The 19,531-nt window shown below is 35.2% G+C and overlaps 1 pseudogene; it reads left to right on the top strand.

Annotated features, from left to right (window-relative positions):
• LOC103783579 (zinc finger protein 738-like) overlaps positions 1-10,250 on the top strand; it is a 49,443-nt pseudogene extending 39,193 nt beyond the window's left edge.
• The last annotated feature ends 9,281 nt before the right edge of the window (positions 10,251-19,531 follow it).

The following is a 19,531-nucleotide window of genomic DNA, read 5'->3' as shown; positions in this document are numbered from 1 at the left end:
GACTAAAATTTACTAGGTGGGAATTTCCTCATCCTAATAGGCCTGGGAGTGCTATGGGAGACCAGGGCTTATTTCATCCCTTATCTGCAACTGTATAAGACAGACATTCCCAGAGCGGCCATTTCAGGGACCTCTCCCTAGGAGTGCATTCTCTTTCTCACGGCTGTTCCTTGCTGAGAAAAAGAATTCAGTGATATTTCTCCTATTCACTTTCATAAGAAGAGAAATATGGTTTGTTCCACCTGGCTCTCAGGCAGTCAGACCTGAGGGTTATCTCCCTTGTTCCCTGAACATTGCTGTTATCTTGTTCTTTTTTCAAGGTGCCCAGATTTCATATTGTTTAAACACACATGCTTTATGAACAATTTGTGCAGTTAATGCAATCATCACAGGGTCCTGAGGCCACATACATCCTCAGCTTATGAAGATGATGAGATTAAGAGATTAAAGTAAATACAGGCATAGGAAATCACAAGAGTATTGACTGGGGAAGTGATAAATGTCCATGAAATCTTCACAATTTATGTTTTTCTGCCATGGCTTCAGCCAGTCCCTCCATTTGGGGTCCCTGACTTCCCACAACATTTCTGCTTAGAGTTCCACTGTTAGTCTGATGAGCTTCCCTTTGTAGGTGACCTGGCGTTTCTTTCTGGCTGTTCATATCATTTTTTCCTGCATTTCAACCTTGAAGAACCTGATGATTACATGTGTTGGGGTTGATTTTCTCACGAAACATCTTACTGAGGTTCTTTGGATTTTCTGAATTTGAATGTTGGCCTGTCGTGGTAGGTTGGAAAAGTTCTTCTGGATGATACACTGAAGTATGTTTTCCAACTTGGTTCCATTCTCTTGATCTCTTTAAGGTACCCCAAACAGTCATAGTTTTGGTCATTTTACATAATCCTATAATTATCAGAGATTTTGTTCATTCCTTTTTATTCTTTTTTAATCTTGTCTGCCTGTCTTATTTCAGCAAGCTAGTCTTCAAGCTCTGAAATTCTTTCCTCTGCTTGGTCTACTCAGTTATTGATACTTCTGGTTGCATTATGAAGTTCTCATGTTGTGTTTTTGAGTTCCCTCAGGTCATTTCTGTTTCTCTCTAAAGTAGTTTTTTATGATTCTTAGCTTCTTTGCATTGGCTTAGAACATGCTTTGTTAGCTCAGCAAAGTTTATTATTACCCATTTTCTGAAGACTACTTCTGTCAATTTATCCATTTCAGCTTTCACCCAGTTCAGTGCCCTTGTTGGAGATATGCTGTGATCATTTGGAGAAGAGGGGCTCTGGCTTTTTGAGTTTTCAGCATTTGTTTGTTGATTCTTCTCATCTTCATGAGTTTATCTAACTTTGATCTTTGAGGCTGCTGACCTTTGGATAGGGTTTTTGTGGGGACTTTTTTGTTGGTGCTGTTGTTGTTGTTGCTTTCTGTCTTTTTGTTTTACTTTTAACAGTCAGGCTCTTCTTCTGTAGGGCTGCTGTCATTTGCTTGGAATCCGCTTCAGACTCTATTTGTCTGGGTTTCTCTCACACCTGGAGGTGTCACCAGTGGAGGCTGCAGAACAGCAGAGATGACTGTCTCCTCCTTTCTCTGAGATCTTAATCCCAGAGGGACACTACTGAGACCAGCTCGGTCATGGATACCCTAACCCAGTGGCGCTAGAGGAATTAAGACAAAGACACAGAAATAGAGTGCAGAGTGGGAGTCAGAGGGGCAACATCCTTTAGAGCTGAGAGCCACAAACTGAGTTTGACCCACATATTTACTGACAGCAAGCCAGTAATAAGCATTGTTTCTACAGGCTATAGATTAGCTAAAAGCATTCCTTATGGGAAACAAAGCATTCTTAGCAAAGAGTAGAGAAACAGGCTCTGGCTGATTATCTGTAGCAAAAACATGTTGTTAAGGCACAGGCTGCTCCTGCTATTGTGCGTGGTTTGAGCAGTTTTCTGCTCCGGGCAGGCCAGATGTTCCTTGCCTGCTCCAGTAAAGCAACAACTTCTAGCAGTGTGCATTATAGCCATCATGAGCATGTCACATTGCTGCAGAAATCCCGTTTATGGCCAGTTTCTTTAAGGCCTGTTCCCAGAAGGGCACCAACCTGATGACAATGGGAACACTCCTTTATAAGTTGTCTGACACCACCTTTTGAGGGGGGGGTTCTCACCAAGTCAGGATGCACAAGATCCAGGAACCACTTAACAAAGCACTCTGGTTGCTCCTTGGTGTAGGGGGTGTGCTGCACAGGGGGAAATTCCATACATCTGTACTGCCCAGATTCCTCAGAGCCAGCAGAGGGAAAGACTAAGTCTACTGATCTACAGAAACCACCTCACTGTTACTGTTTTATGTGTTTCTTGCAGACATGTTTTTTCTCATTACCTGTTTTACTATCATAATTTTTGTTTAACTTTGTTGTGACATGCTGTGATTTTTAAAATTTTGTTTTGCATACTTCCTATAATATAATGTAATCATCTTGAAGTATATTGTAACCATCTTGAAAAATGGAGATTATATAAAACACCTTAAAGTTAAAACAGTATCTTTTAATCTCATAATAACATTAATTAAATACAAAAGCTATACTGCTATATTTTCCAGTTTGTTATAGGTATTACAAATTATGTTATCTTATTTTGTATCTATTAACAGATTTGTGCAGATTTATGTTTTTTTATATCTATAGAAGAACTTCAAAGGTTTTATGTACCATCATTATGACAGTAAAACATTCTATGTGTCTTTATATTTATATTTAATAGAGTGCTTTATTTTATATATGGCTTTAAGATTCCTTTCATGAATATATTGATCTACTTGATGGTGTCCAATAATTTTTACATTCTAAATTTTAATTTTCTTTGGCAATATTATATTTTTTGTTATGTATTTCAGGGTATGCCACCTCAAACCAGTTAATTGTGTTTTGTTGTTTTGATTTATAATTGTGTATGACAATGTTTAACTCTGTATAATTTAAGACAGTGTTGAGCAAAATCAACTACGAATCAGCCATATGTCTGCTTCTAATATCATTACCTCTATGTTTGTTTCCCTCTATAAATATTATTGCTGTTTTTAAAATAACTTGTATATTTGTTATGTAGGTTTGTTGTAAATGGTTGTTCAATCTTGTCTAGGTGAGCAGTCATAAAAATTCTCCTAATTTCAATGTCTATTGTGAATCTATATTATTTTTGTGTGTAAGGAACACTTTGGGATTTGAAGATAATATTAAAACTCTCATAACTCTATATTTTTAGGTATTAGTTTTACTTGTCAAAAACACATAACAAAATTTATTATCAAATATTTTTGAATATTCTGTTTAGTCATATTACATTGACAATGTTATGCAACATATCTCTAAAATGTTTTTATCTTTCAAAACGAAATCTCAATACACATTAAACAACAACCAATTTTTCTGGTTTTCTGAATTTTCCAAACACCATTCTGTTTTCTTTTTCTAAGAGTGTAACTGCTTCATATATTTCTTACAATTTCTATCTTTTTGTGGCTGACTCATTTCATTTTGCATAATGTCAAAATTTATCTATAAAGAGTATTAGAGTATTTCCTGCTTATAAAATTCTGGATGATAATATGGTATTTTTCTATTTCAAATTACATCTACTGAATAATTTTGTTACAGAAATTTGAATTGCTTCTACCTATTGGCTTTCAGTAACAATGCTGCAATAATTATGGGTATGCAAATAACTCTTCATATGATCATGTATATGAAAGTTTATATAAGTGCTGCCTATTTTATTAGTTCACTTTTTAATGACTATACTCATACAGATTTTTTTAAAGTCTATTTTCTTTCTTTTTCTTTATTCTTTTTTTTTTTTTTGAGACAGAGTTTCACTCTTGTCACCCAGGCTGGGTTGCAATGGCATGATCATGGCTCACTGCAACCTCACCTACTGGGTTCAAGTGATTCTTCTGCCTCAGCCTCCTGAGTAGCTGGGATTACAGGTGCCTGCCACCACACTCAGCTAATTTTTGCATATGTAGTAGAGACTGGGTTTCACCATGCTGGCCAGGCTGGTTTAAAACTCCTGACCTCATTGTGATCCTGCTGCCTTGACCTCCCAAAGTTCTGGGATTACAGGTATGAGCCACTGTGCTCAGCCCCCAAATTGTTTTAACTCTGTAGCTTTGTAATGTGTTTTCAAATCAGAAATTGTAATGCCTTTAACATTGTTTCTTCTTTTGAAGACTGTTGGGTACTTCATTTTCTCTTGATAGTCTATATACTTTTGAGATTGCTATTTCTATTTCCTCAAAAATGGAATGAGAAATTTTTAAAAACATTTTATTGCATGGTGTGGGGGCTCACGCCTGTAATCCCAGCACTTTGGGAGGCTTAGGCAGGTGGATCATGAGGACAGGATTTCGAACCCAGCCTGGCCTGTATGATGAAACCTCATCTCTACTAAAAATACAAAAATTAGCCAGGTATGGTGGTATATGCCTGTAGTCCCAGTACTCAGGAGGATGAGGCAGGAGAATCGCTTGAACCTGGGAGGCAGAGGTTGCGGTGAGCTGAGATCGCACCACTGCACTCCAGCCTGGGTGACAGAGCAAGACTCCATCTCCAAACAAAACAAAACAAAACAAAACAAAACAGAACAAAACAAAAGAAACCATTGCATTAAATCTGTAGGTTACATTGAGCATTATGGACATCTTCAAAATATTTCAACTTTTGAACGGGAGCATGCTGAAGGGTGTGTTGTTAAATATCTATATATTTGTACATTTTTAATTTTTTTTTCTGTTTTATACTTACATTCCATTTTGGTTATAGAATGTAATCCACAAAATGTCAATTTTAACAAATTTTCAAGACTCCTTTTTTTGGCCTAACAGGTGGTCTATCAAAAAGAATGTTGTATAAGCTATTCATAAGAATGTGTTTCCTGATATTGTTGAGGGCTCTTGTCTATTCCACTGTTAAAAATAATTGTATTATACTGCCTTCAATTCCTCTCTTCACTTACTAATATTCTGTCTTGTTTTATGTTTATTACAGAAAGTAGGGTATTGAAATTTCCTACTATAATTATATTGCTGTTTAGGTGTTTCTTCCTGTCTGTCAATATTTGCTTTATATATTTGAAAACTTGGTGTGAAATACAGACACACACACACACACAAATTTGCAATAGGTTCCCAGTAAATATATCTATTATTGTTTAATGTCCTTTGTCTCTTTGCTGTTTTGACTTAAAGTACTTTATATAAAATATAACAGTTTTTGACTTAAGATGTAGCTATTGTAATACTATTTTGACCTCTTCTGCTCTCATTTGGTTAATATTTGCATCCAATGTCTAAATCCATCTTGCCACCTTCAGTATCTTTTTTATCATTAGATGTCAGCTGACCCTTGTAGAAAGGCAAATTGGATCTTGGTTTTTAATAATTGTAAATAAATTTCTTTATTGAAAGTATAACTCTTGTTTGGAAAGTTTTCTTAAACAAAGAGACTAATATTTGTTTATTTTTCTATTTGATTCTTGTACCTGTGTCCCACATTTTCTCTCTTTCTGTCTCTTTGTGTCTTTTTTATTTTGATTTTGTTATGCTTTTTCTTCTTTCTTATTTTGTGTATCTATATAGATGTATTCTTTGTGCTAAGAAATTTATTTTTGTGTTTGTGCACATCTTTCCCAGAAAATAATGTATTTTAATATGATTATATGTTGTTTTGTTGAATCATGTTATTTTCATTGGAAGCAACTGCTTTCAGCACCTTTTATATGTAAGGCAGTGCCAATATACTGTTTTAGAATTTAGTTATTTTTGAGGTTTTTTTTCTTTTTATTTGGCAGGACAGATTTGGTGATGGTATTATACTCACTTGATTTTTTTTTTTGAACCTTAAATATATCATGCAGTTTCCTTCTGGCCTGCAAAATTTTTGTTGAGAATCCATTGGCTATCCCATAGGAGTATTCTTGCAAATAACACATCACCATTTTTTTTTTTTTTTTTTGAGACGGAGTTTTGCTCTTGTTTGCCCAGGCTGATTGCAATTTTGTGATCTCAGCTCACTGCAACTTCTGCCGCCTTGGTTCAAGCGATTCGCCTGCCTCAGCCTCCCGAGTAGCTGCTATTACAGGAATGTGCCACTACGCCCGGCTAAGTTTGTATTTTTAGTAGAGACAGGTTTCTCCATATTGAACAGGCTGGTCTTGGACTCCTGACCTCAGGTGATCTGCCTGCTTCGGTCTCTCAAAGTGCTGGGATTACAGGTGAGAGCTGCCATGCCCAGCCAACACATCACTTTTATCTTGCAGCTCCCAAGGTTCCCTTTTCTGTGACTTTTAAAATTGTGCTTACGTATGTGTTTGATATAAATATCTTTGTGTGTATCCTAGTTTGTTTGTTGAGCTTCTTCATTTTTATGTCATTTTTTAAAAGATTTTTCAGTTATTCCTTATATATTTTTTACCTCCATAATTTCTTTTTTCTAATATTTTAAGTATTTTTATTCTTATTTCCAGTTTTCTGATATCCTATAGTTCTCTGTGTTCTTTTTTCACTCATTGGGTATTATTCAATTTATTTTCAATTTTTAAAACTAATGTAAACATTTTTTATTGTTTCTTTCTGAAAATTTTATATTATTTTTAATGGAACCACATTGCCCTATTTTATATACATTGTAATGTTTTTTTTTTTTTTTTTGAGATGGAGTTTTCCTCTTCTTGCCCAAGCTGGGGTGCAATGGCATGATCTCAGCTCACCGCAACCTGGCCTCCCAGTCAAGCGATTCTCCTGCCTCAGCCTCCCTAGTAGCTGGGATTACAGATGCCCATCACCATGCCTGGCTAATTTTGTATTTTTAGTAGAAATGGGGTTTCTTCATGTTGGTCAAGCTGGTCTTGAACTCCTGACCTCAGGTGATATGCCTACCTCGGCCTCTCAAAGTGCTGGAATTACAGGTGTGAGCCACTGCGCCTGGCCACATCATAATCTTTTATTCAAATTTGAATATTAAAAAAACTTACCTGTCCCAATCTTTATAATGTGGCTTTCCCCTGGCATACCTTGAACAATTGTCTGAGTTAGAGATTCTGAGAGTCTCTTAAACATGTTCTTCAAATGTGTCTTTTGTGAAATTTTGTGTTTATTTTTTAGTTAAAGGAAATAATTCATCTTTTTTCTTTCTTTCCTTTTTTTTTTTTTTTTTTTTGACACAGAGTCTTGCTGTGTCCCCCAGGTTGGAGTGCAGTGGCGTGATCTAGGCTCACTGCAACCTCCACTCCTGGGTTCACGCCATTCTCCTGCCTCAGCCTCCCAAGTAGCTGGGACTGCAGGCACCTGCCACCACACCCGGCTTTTTTTTTTTTTTTTTTTTTTTTTATTTTTAGTAGAGATGGGGTCTCACCATGTTAGCCAGGATGGTCTCGATCTCCTAACCTCGTGATCCGCCTGCCTCAGCCTCCCAAAGTGCTGGGATTACAGGCATGAGCCACCACGCCCGGTCACTTTTTTTTTTTTTTCAGATGGAGTGTCAGTCTGTCACCAGGCTGGAATGCAGTGGCACGATCTCAGCTCACTGCAACCTCCGCTTCCCCAGTTCAAATGATTCTCCTACCTCAGGCTCCCAAGTAGCTGGGACTACAGGTGTGTGCCACCATGTCCAGCTAATTTTTGTATTTTTAGTAGAGATGGGGTTTCACCATGTTGGCCAGGATAATCTCGATCTCTTGACTCGTGATCCACTCGCCTCGGCTTCCCAAGGTGCTGGGATACATGCGTGAGCCACCGTGTCTGACCCATATTCATCTTTTTTCTTAATACTCAGTAATCACTTGCTACACCTGTTTTCTTTCAGTGGCACTGCAGTTTCTTTACTGCGTTAACATTTACCTTTGGTCTCAGCAGACTCAAACTGTCATTCCAAAGTATACCACCATTTCTTTCAGCACTAAATGTCATGAGAGACAGAAACCAGTGTCTAGAAAGGCCCCGACAAGAAAGCAATAAAGATTTATGAGCCAGTATTTTACCTGTCTTTTAAAAAAAAAAAAATTAAAAGTTGGCAATTTTTTTTTTTTTGAGATGTAGTCTTGCTCTGTTTCCCAGGCTGGATTGCAATGGCACAATCTTGGCTCACTGCAACCTCAGCCTCCTGATTAGCTGAGATTACAGGTTGAGCCAACATGCCCAGCTGGTAATTTACTTCTAAAGGCATTATGTTATACTGGGGAGTAGGAATAGCCATAATCGGTAAATGTAACAAACTTTTGTTTTTCCCCTCTGTGTAGCTTTGTGCTCATCTGGGGCACTTCAAACACTTAACTCATTTATAATTTTTTCTCAGATGTATTTTGGTTAGTATGTTTTTGTTACATGTGTATGACTGTAAAAAAATTAGGGCCTTTGGTATTTTGCTATGCTATCTTGTTTATGTAGTTTGTATAATATTATAGGTGAGATTTGTAATCTATATTTATCTGAGTCTAGTAAGTGGAGTAATTTGTGATTTTTATTTCTTTCAGTTGTATGTTCTCATTTTGCCCAAGACCTTTGGCCAGGGCTGAGCATTAAAGATTCTTTTCAAAAACTGATACAGAGAGAATGTGGAAAATGTGGACATAAGGATTTACACTTAAGAAAACACTGTGAAAGTGTGAATGAGTGTAATGTGCCCAAAGAAGGTTATAATGAACTAAACCAGTGTTTGACAACTACCCAGAGCAAAATATTTCAATGTGATAAATATATGAAAGTCTCATAAATTTTTAAATTCAAACAGAAATATGATCAGGCATACTGGAAAGAGACCTTTCAAATGTAAAAAATGTTGCAAATCAATTTGCATGCTTTTACACCTAACTCAACATAAAAGAATTCATATTAGAGAGAATTCTTACCAATGTGAAGAATGTGGCAAAGCTTTTAACTGATCTTCAACCCTTACTATACATAAGATAATTCATACTGGAGAAAAACCCTACAAATGTGAAGAATGTGGCAAAGCCTTTAGTGTATTCTCAACCCTTACTAAACATAAAATAATTCATACTGAAGAGAAACACTACAAATGTGAAGAATGTGGCAAAGCCTTCTACAGATTCTCATGCCTTACTAGGCATAAGCTAATTCATAGGGGAGAGAAACCCTACAAATGTGAAAGATGTGGCAAAGCTTTTAACAAGTCTTCAACCCTTACAATACATAAGATAATTCATACTGGAGAAAAACTCTACAGATGAGAAGAATGTGGCAAAGCTTTTAAGCAGTCCCCACACCCTACCACACATAAAAGAATTCATACTGGACAGAAACCCTACAAATGTGAAGAACATTACAAAGCCTTTAGTATATTCTCAACCCTTACTAAACATAAGATAATTCATACTGAAGAGAAACCCTACAAGTGTGAAGAATGTGGCAAAGCTTTTAACCAATCTTCCAACCTTTACTATATATAAGATAATTTATACTGGAGAAAAGTCCTACAAATGTGAAGAATGTGGTAAAGCTTTTAACCAGTCTCTGAACCTTATTACACATAAGCTAATTCACACTGGAGAGAAACCCTACAAATGTGAAGAATGTGGCAAAGCTTTTTTTTTTTTTTTTTTTGAGATGGAGTCTCGCTGTCACCCAGGCTGGAATACGGTGGTGCAATCTTGGCTCACTGCCAGCTCCGCCTCCCGGGTTCATGCCATTCTCCTGCCTCAGCCTCCTGAGTAGCTGGGACTACAGGCCGCCACCACCACGCCCAGCTAATTTTTTGTATTTTTAGTAAAGACGGGGTTTCACCATGTTAGCCAGGATGGTCTCGATCTTCTGACCTCGTGATCTGCCTGCCTTGGCCTCCCAAGGTCCTGGGATTACAGGCTTGAGCCACTGCACCCAGCCAAATGTGGCAAAGCTTTTAAGTGGTCCTCATACCTTAGTAGACATAAGGTCATTCATATTGGAATTCATACTGAGGAGAAATTCTACAAATGTGAAGAATGTGGCAAAGGGCCTTACTGGTCCTCTCCCCTTACTAAAGAATGTGGAAAAGCTTTTAACCAGTACTTAAACCTTACTACACATAAGATAATTCCTGCTGGAGAGAAACCCTACAAATGTGAAGAATGTGGCAAAGGTTTCTATTGATTCTCATACTTACTAAACTTAAGATAATTCACACTGGAGAGAAATTCTACAAATGTGAAGAATGTGGCAAAGGCTTTAACTGGTCCTCACCCCTTATTAAACATAAGAGAATTCATACCATACAGAAATCCTACAAATGTGAAAAATGTGACAAAGCTTTTAACCACTTTTCAATCTTGCCTACATATAAGATAATTCATGCTGGAAATCCTACAAATATGAAGAATGTCTCAAAGCTTTTTACTGATTCTCATACCTTACTAAACATAAAATAATTCATAAGGGAGAGAAATTATACAAATATGAAAAATCTTGCAAAGCTTTTAACAAATCTTCATCCATTACTAAACATAAGATAATTCATACTGGAGAGAAAACCTACAAATGTGAGGAATGTGGCAAAGCCTTTAACCTGTCCCCCCAACTTACCGCACATGAGATAATTTATACTGGAGAGAAGCCCTACAAATGTGAAAAATGTGGCAAACATTTTAACCAATCATCAACCCTTAACTACACATATGATAATTCATGCTGGAGAGAAACCCTACAAATATGAAGAATGTGGCAAAGCTTTTAACCAATCCTCAAAACTTACTAAGCATAACTCATACTGGAGAAAAATCTTACAAATGTGAAGAATGTGGTAAAGCCTTTATCCAGTCCTCAACTCCTACTAAACATAATGTAAGCTGCTTACAACTGTGAAGAATGTGGCAAAGCTTTTAACCAGTCCTAAAACTTTATTGAACAAAATAATTCATTCAGGAGAGAAACCCTACAAATGTGAAGAATGTGACAAAGCCTTTAACCAGTCCTCAATTCTTAATAAACATAAGAAAATTCATATTGGAGAGAAACCCCATGAGTGTGAAAAATATGGCAAAGGCTTTATCTAGTCCTCAGTTCTTAACACACATAAGATAATTCATACTGGAGAGAAACTCTACAAACCAGAAAGATGTGATAATGCTTTTGACAATACCTCAAACTTTTCTAATCATAAGAGAAATCATATTGCTGAGAAATCCTAGAAATGTGAAGAATGTGACAAAGTCTTTAAATGGTTGTCATACTTGATTATAGGTGATATAATTCATAGTGGAAAAAATTCCTACAAGTGAGAACAAGGTGGCAAAATTTTTAACTAATACTCACACCTTATTGCAGAGAAAAGCATTCATATTTGAGAAAAATTGTACAAATATAGACTGTGAAAAAGACATTAATATCTGCTCACATCTTACTAACACCAGAGAGTTAATACTTAATAAAAGCATGATAAGTGCAATTACCGTCAAAAGACCTTTCAGAAAATCTTATTCTTTAAAGTGAAGAAGAGGATTTATATTGAAGATGAGCATTACACGTGTAAAGAGGGTTGTAGTAGCTTTACTTGTATCAGATCTTATTGTCCACATTTTGTACTAGAGGAAAACTCTAAAGGAGTTGCTTAAACTTTGTTCAACATCAGGGAATTTATATTGAAGAGTTGTCTTGCAAATGTAATAAATTTGGGAAAACAAATTTTCAAAAACTACAGCTTAGAAAACACCAGAGTTTATACTACAATATGTTTTTGAAAATGCAGTAAAAATGAAAAAAAAATTTAATTCAAATTTAAGTCTACATAAATATCAGAGAATTTATAGTAGAAATATATAAGGAACTGACACTTCAGATGTTATACTAAATCAGAGTTCTGAGTATAGAAAATAATCTAAAACTAAAGTTGGTATAAAAATTATTTGTATATAAATTTAAGAGGAGTAAAAGTTTTTTGCAGAGTAATAACTACATTCAAAGTATACTTTATTTCTTGAAAAAATTACAGATTTTTTGAAAGCAAATGATGTAATTCAACTGTCATTATTTTCTGCTGTTTCTTCATTCTTATTCACTTGTGAAAGTTTGTGATCATTTCTTGCTGCATCAAAGGTATGAGAGATTCTTTTTCATTAGGTGGGCATTATTTATGATCTTTTCTATGTACAAGTAAGGATATTAGAATGTAAGATGCATGATGAAAATCTAAGTGGAGAGATTCTTTGTGGTTAACTTATACTATTGAGTGATGCACGAGGTAGGTGTTAAGAGTGATATTCTTTGCATTATGAGAAAACTAGTAGTATATTATTCATATATTGTACTAATTGTACTTTTATATGATAAAATGCAGTACATTTTAAAAATTTTAGATTATGTGTGAAGTTAATAGTTTCAACATTTTTAACATGTTAAATACTATTGTGCATTCAATGAAGTGTTATTGTACTACAAAGATTAACCTTTTCCACTTTGCCCAAAAATATAGGTAAAAAATGTTAACAATATACTATTTGGTAACATAATGGACTAATATCTTTAGTCATCTCTTTTGCCAGTGGCTTTAAACTGCAAATAAGTTAAAGAATATTGTTCCTGTAGGTTACATTTTTATTCTTAATCATTTAATTTGTTTTTCTTAATTTCTGTGGGTACATGAGTGTATATACTTATGGCATATATGGCATATTTTGATACACAAATACAATACATAATACTCACATTGAGATACATGTGGTATCCATCACCTCTAGCATTTATCCTTTGTATTACAAACAATCCAATTGTACACTTTTACTTATTTTAAAATGTACAATTATGGCCGGGTGCGGTGGCTCACGCCTGTAATCCCAGCACTTTTGGGAGGCCCTGGCGGATGGATCACCTGAGATTAGGAGTTTGAGATGGCCAGGAACCTGGGAAGTGGAGGTTGCAGTGAGCTGAGATGGCACCACTCCACTCCAACCCAGGGGACACTGCAAGACTCCATCTCAAGCAAAAAAAGAAATAAAAAATAAAGTACGATTAAATTATTATTGACTACTGTGATATTTTTATGGTTATTATAGAAATCATATGCAAGTATAAATAAAATACATACATTTCTGAGTTCTGAGTACATATTTCAAAATTTTTAACTATATGTATTTGAACATGTGTCCTTTCTGCCTGCAAACACATACAGACTTTTAGGTTTGATATACAGAGGGTTAAATATACATTACTGTAGAGATAAACTTTATGTGTAAGGAAATGATGGAGTAAGTAAGTCTGTGTTAGTATAAGTTTGTACTTATTTTCATAAGAAATATTGGAAAAATTATTTTAACAAGGTAACTAGTATAAAACTAAAAGCCTCAAAAATGCTGAAAGCAAATGTATACTCTCTGCTTTGTATTGAATTTACTACTATAGTTATTGTATATGAAATTGTTTTTTAATTTTCATTTTGAGATAGTTAATGTGTAGAAATGCTACTGACTTTGATGTTACTTTTGTATTTTGAAAGCTTAATAAATTTGTTTATTTTTAATAGTTTTTAGTAAAATCTTAGCCTTTTCTTTTCTTTTTGAGATGGAGTCTCACGTTTGTCACCCAGGCTGGAGTGCAGTGGCATGATCTCGGCTCACTGCAACCTCTACCTCCCAGGTTCAAGCAATTCTCCTGCATTAGTCTCCAGAGTAGCTGGGATTACAGGTATTGTGCCACCAGGCCTGGCTAACTTTTTTTTTTTTTTTTTTGTATTTTTAGTTGAGATTGGGTTTCACCATGTTGGCCAGGCTGGTCTCGATCCTCCTGACCTCAGGTAGTCTGCCTGCCTCAGCCTCCAAAGTATTGGGATTACAGGCATGAGCCACTGCACCCAGCCAGTCTTAGGGTTTTCTATGCTTCAGATTATGTATAAGGATAAAAGATAATTATACAGGAATAATTAACTTCCTTTTGTCCAATCTGGATGCCTTTGATTTTATTCTCTAATTTCTTTGCCTTAGATTCATTCTATGTTTAGTAAGACTGACTTTAGCAAGGATGAGTGGGCATCCTTGTCTTGTTCTAGCTCTTGAGTAAAATCTTGCAACATATCCCTGTTTAGTATGTTGTTACCTGTGCATTTTTTGGTTGTATGTGGCACTTATTGGCTGAGGTGCCAATAATTTGATCTATAACAAATTTTTTCAGAGATTTATCATAAAGGAATGTCAAATTCTGCCAAACTTCCATTGTGTGCATCTATTCTTTTGTACTCTGCATCTATTTAAATGTTAGAGATGTGAAATCACAATTAATTCTATATATATACAAAAAATCATCAGAGACTACTATGAACATCGCTATGCCTGCAAACTAGAAAATTTTAAGAAAATAAATAAACTCCTGGATACACACAAATTTCCAAGATTGAACCAGGAAGAAACAGAAGTCTTGAACAGGGCAAAAATGTATAAAATATATATGATGAAATTGAATTAGTAATAAAAAACCTACCAACCATAAAAGCCCTGGATTATATAAAATCACAACAAAATTTTACCTCATATACAAAGATGAGCTCATACTACTACTGAATGTACTCCAAAACTTCAGGATGGAATTCCACCCTAACTCATTTTATAAAATCAATATTATCTTGATACCAAAATCTAGTGAAGGCACAACAAATAAAGGAAACTACACGCCAATATTTTTGGTAAACATTGAAACAAATATCCTCCATGAAATACGAGCAATCTGAGTTCATAAGCAAATCAAAACGTTTTGCCACAATCACGTGAGCTTAATTCCACCTATGCAAAGATATTTAATCATATGCAAGTCAATAAGTGCAATTCACCATGTAGAGATAATTAAAAAATTATACAATTAACACAATAGACACAGAAAATGCACTCAAGGAAATCCAATATTCATTCATGAAAATATTCTCAACAAAGAAACCATTAACAAAACATACCTCAAAATAGCAAGAGCCATGTATTAAAAATCCTCAGCCAACATTATACTGAAAAGGCAATAGCTGCATGCATTCTCCATTAGAATAAAAATAAGACAAAAATATCCATTCTAACACTCCTATTCAACATAATTTTAGACATCCTAGTTAGAACAATCCAAGAAAATAAAGAAATTAAAAGCATCTAAATAGAAAAAAAGGAAATTAAATTATCTTCACTGATAATGCTCTACCTAGAAAACCTTAAAGATTTCCAGAAGTATTTTAATTTGGAAATATAAATTATAACTTAAATACCTTCATTTTAATGCATGTTTGGTTAATATTATGGCTGATTGACAACTTAAGAAAATTTTTTGGATCGAGGCCATTATTACCTTAATTTAGACAAAATAGCAATGAAAATCAATGTTGATTAGTGAAACAACTATGATGTAGCCCCTGGTAACCATTTCTCTCCCACCCAACATGAAAGCACCATCTTTGTGTCATCTCTTCCAGTTCCAGGAAAGAGGTTTCTGATCAAATCGATCAGCATAAAATTTTGTAAAGTTTAACTCTTTTAGTCTGAAAGTTATCCATTACCAGAAAAGTTGATCTTTTGATATGTATTATTTTATTCTATTCTATCTAAATTATTCAGAGAAGCTAAACTGCCAAAGCATGTATTTAACTTTTTCAAAAATTCAAAATGCTTAAGGAACATTTTTTATAGAAACTAATACTAAAAGCAATTTTAGATTTTTAGAGTACATTTCTCAAATACTTCAAGTTACCTTCCTCTGGCAGTAGATATGTATTTTTCTATATTGCTATAATAGAGTTTGGCTGTCCTTTGTGGCCAACCCTATCATTTCTATTCTTTTTTTTTTTTTTTTTTGCAGTATTATGTGATGCATTTTACATTTTAAAACTTGTAGTCCATGCATTGTAATTTTTAAACAATTGAAAAACCTTTTTCCATGTTAAACTCTCTGCTTAATCAGCAGTAACTTTATTTTCACTCTTCAAAGGCATTTTTAACTGCCTGAAATGCAAAGAGGCAGTTCAAATGTGTTTGCTGAGCTGGTCCTCTCCAGTGTCAGTCTATTCACATTCACACAGGTGATCTTCTGGTGTAAGAGGGTACACTTCAACAGCATTATCACAGCAATATGGAACAGATGTAATAGAATAAAAGAGGAATCACTGCCTTCCAGGAAAAGGAGTTAATCTTATTTATTCTGTGTATGTGAGTATGTGGTGGTTGTAAGCTTGAGAATAAAGACTAAAGTTACAGAGAATGCTTTACATTAGTAGTGCAGTGCAGTGCAGGTCCTATACAATCTTCTTGTTTGTCAAACATACCCTGAATGGTTTTGTCAAGTGCTCTGTTTCTGTATCCATCACTTATTCTATTCTGATAATTATTTTCTACTTCATTAATTTAAATATTCACTCAACATCATCCAAAATCCTGTCCTTGATGCTTAAGTGCTCAGATATAAAATATTATTGATAAAAAGATGGTTTTATTTTTTCATTTTACTACAGAGAATTTGATGCCAGTAAACTTTAGTTCCTTGAAACTTTGAAAACATGCTTCAGTTTTTATTTAGTTTGGAAAGCTAAATTTGGTCAAAAGTAAATATAACAATAAATGAATATAAATCATTTTGGAAGTGAATTCAAATTATTATGTAAGATATTAAATTTGACAGATATATTTGTGTCACAATATTTTTTATTTTTTTTAAATTTTTTTTTGGTGAGATGGAGATTTACTCTTGTGGCCCAGGCTGGAGTGCAATGGCATGATCTCGGCTCACCGCATCCTCCACTTCCCAGGTTCAAGTGATTCCCCTGCCTCAGCCTCCTGAGTAGCTGGGATTATAGGCATATGCCACCACGGTCAGCTAATTTTGTATTTTTAGTAGAGATGGGGTTTCACTGTGTTGCCCAGGCTGATCTTGAACTCCTCACCTCAGATGATCTGCCTGCCTCTGCCTCCCAAAGTGCTGGGATTACAGGCGTGAGCCACTGTGCCTGGCAGAATTTTTTAAAAATTTGAATACATAAAGTGTAATGAAGCTGAAACTTGAAAAATATACATGCTTTTACAATCATTTAAATTTTTAATTTAGCAGTTTGGGCTGTGTTTAAAATGTAGATATTGACATATTCCCAAAAATAATGTTAATGAAGAATACAAAACAAAGCACGATAGTGTTGATGGCTGTTGTGAGACCTTGGTTCTCAGTTTCAAAAATTTAAACAAGAGACACAAAACAACGAAGATGCAACATAGAGGGATTTATTGCAAAGTTGAAATACTATTTTAAAAATTAGGTGCAAAATAGCCCCAAGAGAGAAGGGATTCAGGGTGGGCTGCTTATAAGAATGAGACAGCAAAGACTGGAACTAGAGAGACTCCATTTATGGGAGTCTTAGATAATTATTTATGAAGAGGTGGAAAGTGGTGTTAGTAGTAAGCATGTTCTGAGTGGTCTTGTTGGTGCATATACACAGTGGCTGTACATGCTTATGTGTCACATATCTATTAGCATCTTTAATCTCCACTCACTTGTGTGTTTTTTACTATTATAATGAGTAAAAGGTCAGAGGACAAGTAAAATCAAAATGTGCATGTTCTTTACAGGGGAGTAAAGAACTCTCTTCCCTACTGAAGAGAGCTGTGCTTCAGTGAGCTGAAATACAATGCAAATGTTGGGGCTTATTGTGTTGCCAATATGCTGTCACTATGCAATCGCCATGCCTGCTGCATGTCCCAAGGACATGGTGACCTTCTTGGCTACCTAGCCTCCCTCAACAGTACTTGTCTTAGTTTATTTTCAACTATCAACTCTGAGAGTAAGATTTCGCTGTTATGTCAATATTGTCAAAAGTGGGAAAATGAAATTTTTAAAATCACACATTTGAGCTTGATTTGGGTCACTAGCTGTGTACCCAGGAAAAATTATTTTATGTCCCTGGAGCGTCAGTCAATATGTATGCATTGGTGAATGTTTTTGTTTTTGGTGTAGGTTTTTGTTTGTTTACATTTTAAAAGATATTTTTTCCTAATTTATGCTGATGTTAAGCTACACAAAACTTACCAAGAGCTCTATTTTACTACATTTTTCAACCAAAAGGTTGAATACTTAAGTATTGAAAGTGGCATTCTGGATTATCCTTTTCCATGTGATGGAGTCTGCATTTATCAGACTACATTGCAGTTTTTCCTTATGTGGTGCAAGGTTATAAAAATGCCATCCAGTTGATTTCTTAGGTAACAGTAGAATGTGTTTTTTCAGACAGTAGCATGAGATTTCCTGACATGCTACCTTTAGACATAATGAAAGAAAATGAATAAATGTGTATTAATTTGTCTTTATTTATAAGGTCATTAGAGGCTAAGTCATGGCAACACGTGTAGTTCAATCCAAATATTTTTGTGTAAAATTTTGTTGAGCCACATCCATCTGTATATGTGACACTAATTTGGTAACAGCTTCTTTATACTAAGCCAGAATTCATTTTACCTGGTGGTTTTGTTTTAAATATGTGAGTTGTATTATATCACATTTAATTAAGTAATATAAATTTAGTTCAGAGGTTATAGAAAGAAAAGTACAGGCACACTAAAAATGAATTGGAATCTGGCACCTGACACTGATTAACAGGTTAAGCAAATTTGACTAGATGTAAATTCCTGTAAAAAATACTGAAAGAAGGAATGTTAACTAAAAATATCTTCAACAACATAATAAATAGACTTATGAGATTTGAAAAAAAAAGTTGATTTGTATACTATCATCAATATTAGGTTAAATTAGAAAATTGTGAACACATCATACAAAAAATAAAACTAGTAAACTATCCTCAGACTTCATCTGATTAAAACAAAACTTCTGGGTATTTGAAAGCATCAAATTATTGATGAGAAATATCTATTTTGAACAGATTCTTGATCTTTTATACATATTACTACTAAGTAAAACCTAATACAGCTCTGATTTCTGAAATATTTGTGAATGTCTATCACTGTAGTGAAAAATCAAGAAATTTAAATCTATTGTCTAAATTTTGATGAAAATATTGTTATTTTAATTGAATACCAGTATTCATATAGTATGGCAAACCACCCATTTCTTTAGTATTCTGCTATTTTATAAAATATCCCAGAATTTGTGGAGACATTTGTAAAAATAAAAAAGTTCTAAAAAAATTTAGACATCAGAAAATAGTGATATTAGTCCCTCTCCCTCGTCTCCCTCTCCCTCATCTCCCTCTCCCTCGTCTCCCTCTCCCCGGTCTCCCTCTGATGCCACCAAAGTTGTGAAAGCCGAGGCTGGACTGTACTGCCGCCATCTCGGCTCAGTGCAACCTCCCTGCCTGATTCTCCTGCCTCAGCCTGCCGAGTGCCTGGGATTGCAGGCGCGCGCCGCCACACCTGACTGGTTTTTGCATTTTTTGGTGAAGATGGGGTTTCGCCGTGTTGGCCGGGCTGGTCTCCAGCTCCTGACCGCGAGTGATCTGCCTGCTTCGGCCTCCCGAGGTGCCAGGATTGCAGACGGAGTCTCACTCCCTCAGTGCTCAATGTTGCCCAGGCTGGAGTGCAGTGGCGTGATCTCG

This window comes from Pan paniscus, chromosome 20, assembly GCF_029289425.2.
Source record: "Pan paniscus chromosome 20, NHGRI_mPanPan1-v2.0_pri, whole genome shotgun sequence".
In the NCBI taxonomy this organism is placed as follows: domain Eukaryota; kingdom Metazoa; phylum Chordata; class Mammalia; order Primates; family Hominidae; genus Pan; species Pan paniscus.
Note: the sequence above shows the minus strand (reverse complement) of the source record. Positions and strands in the feature narration are given on the sequence as shown.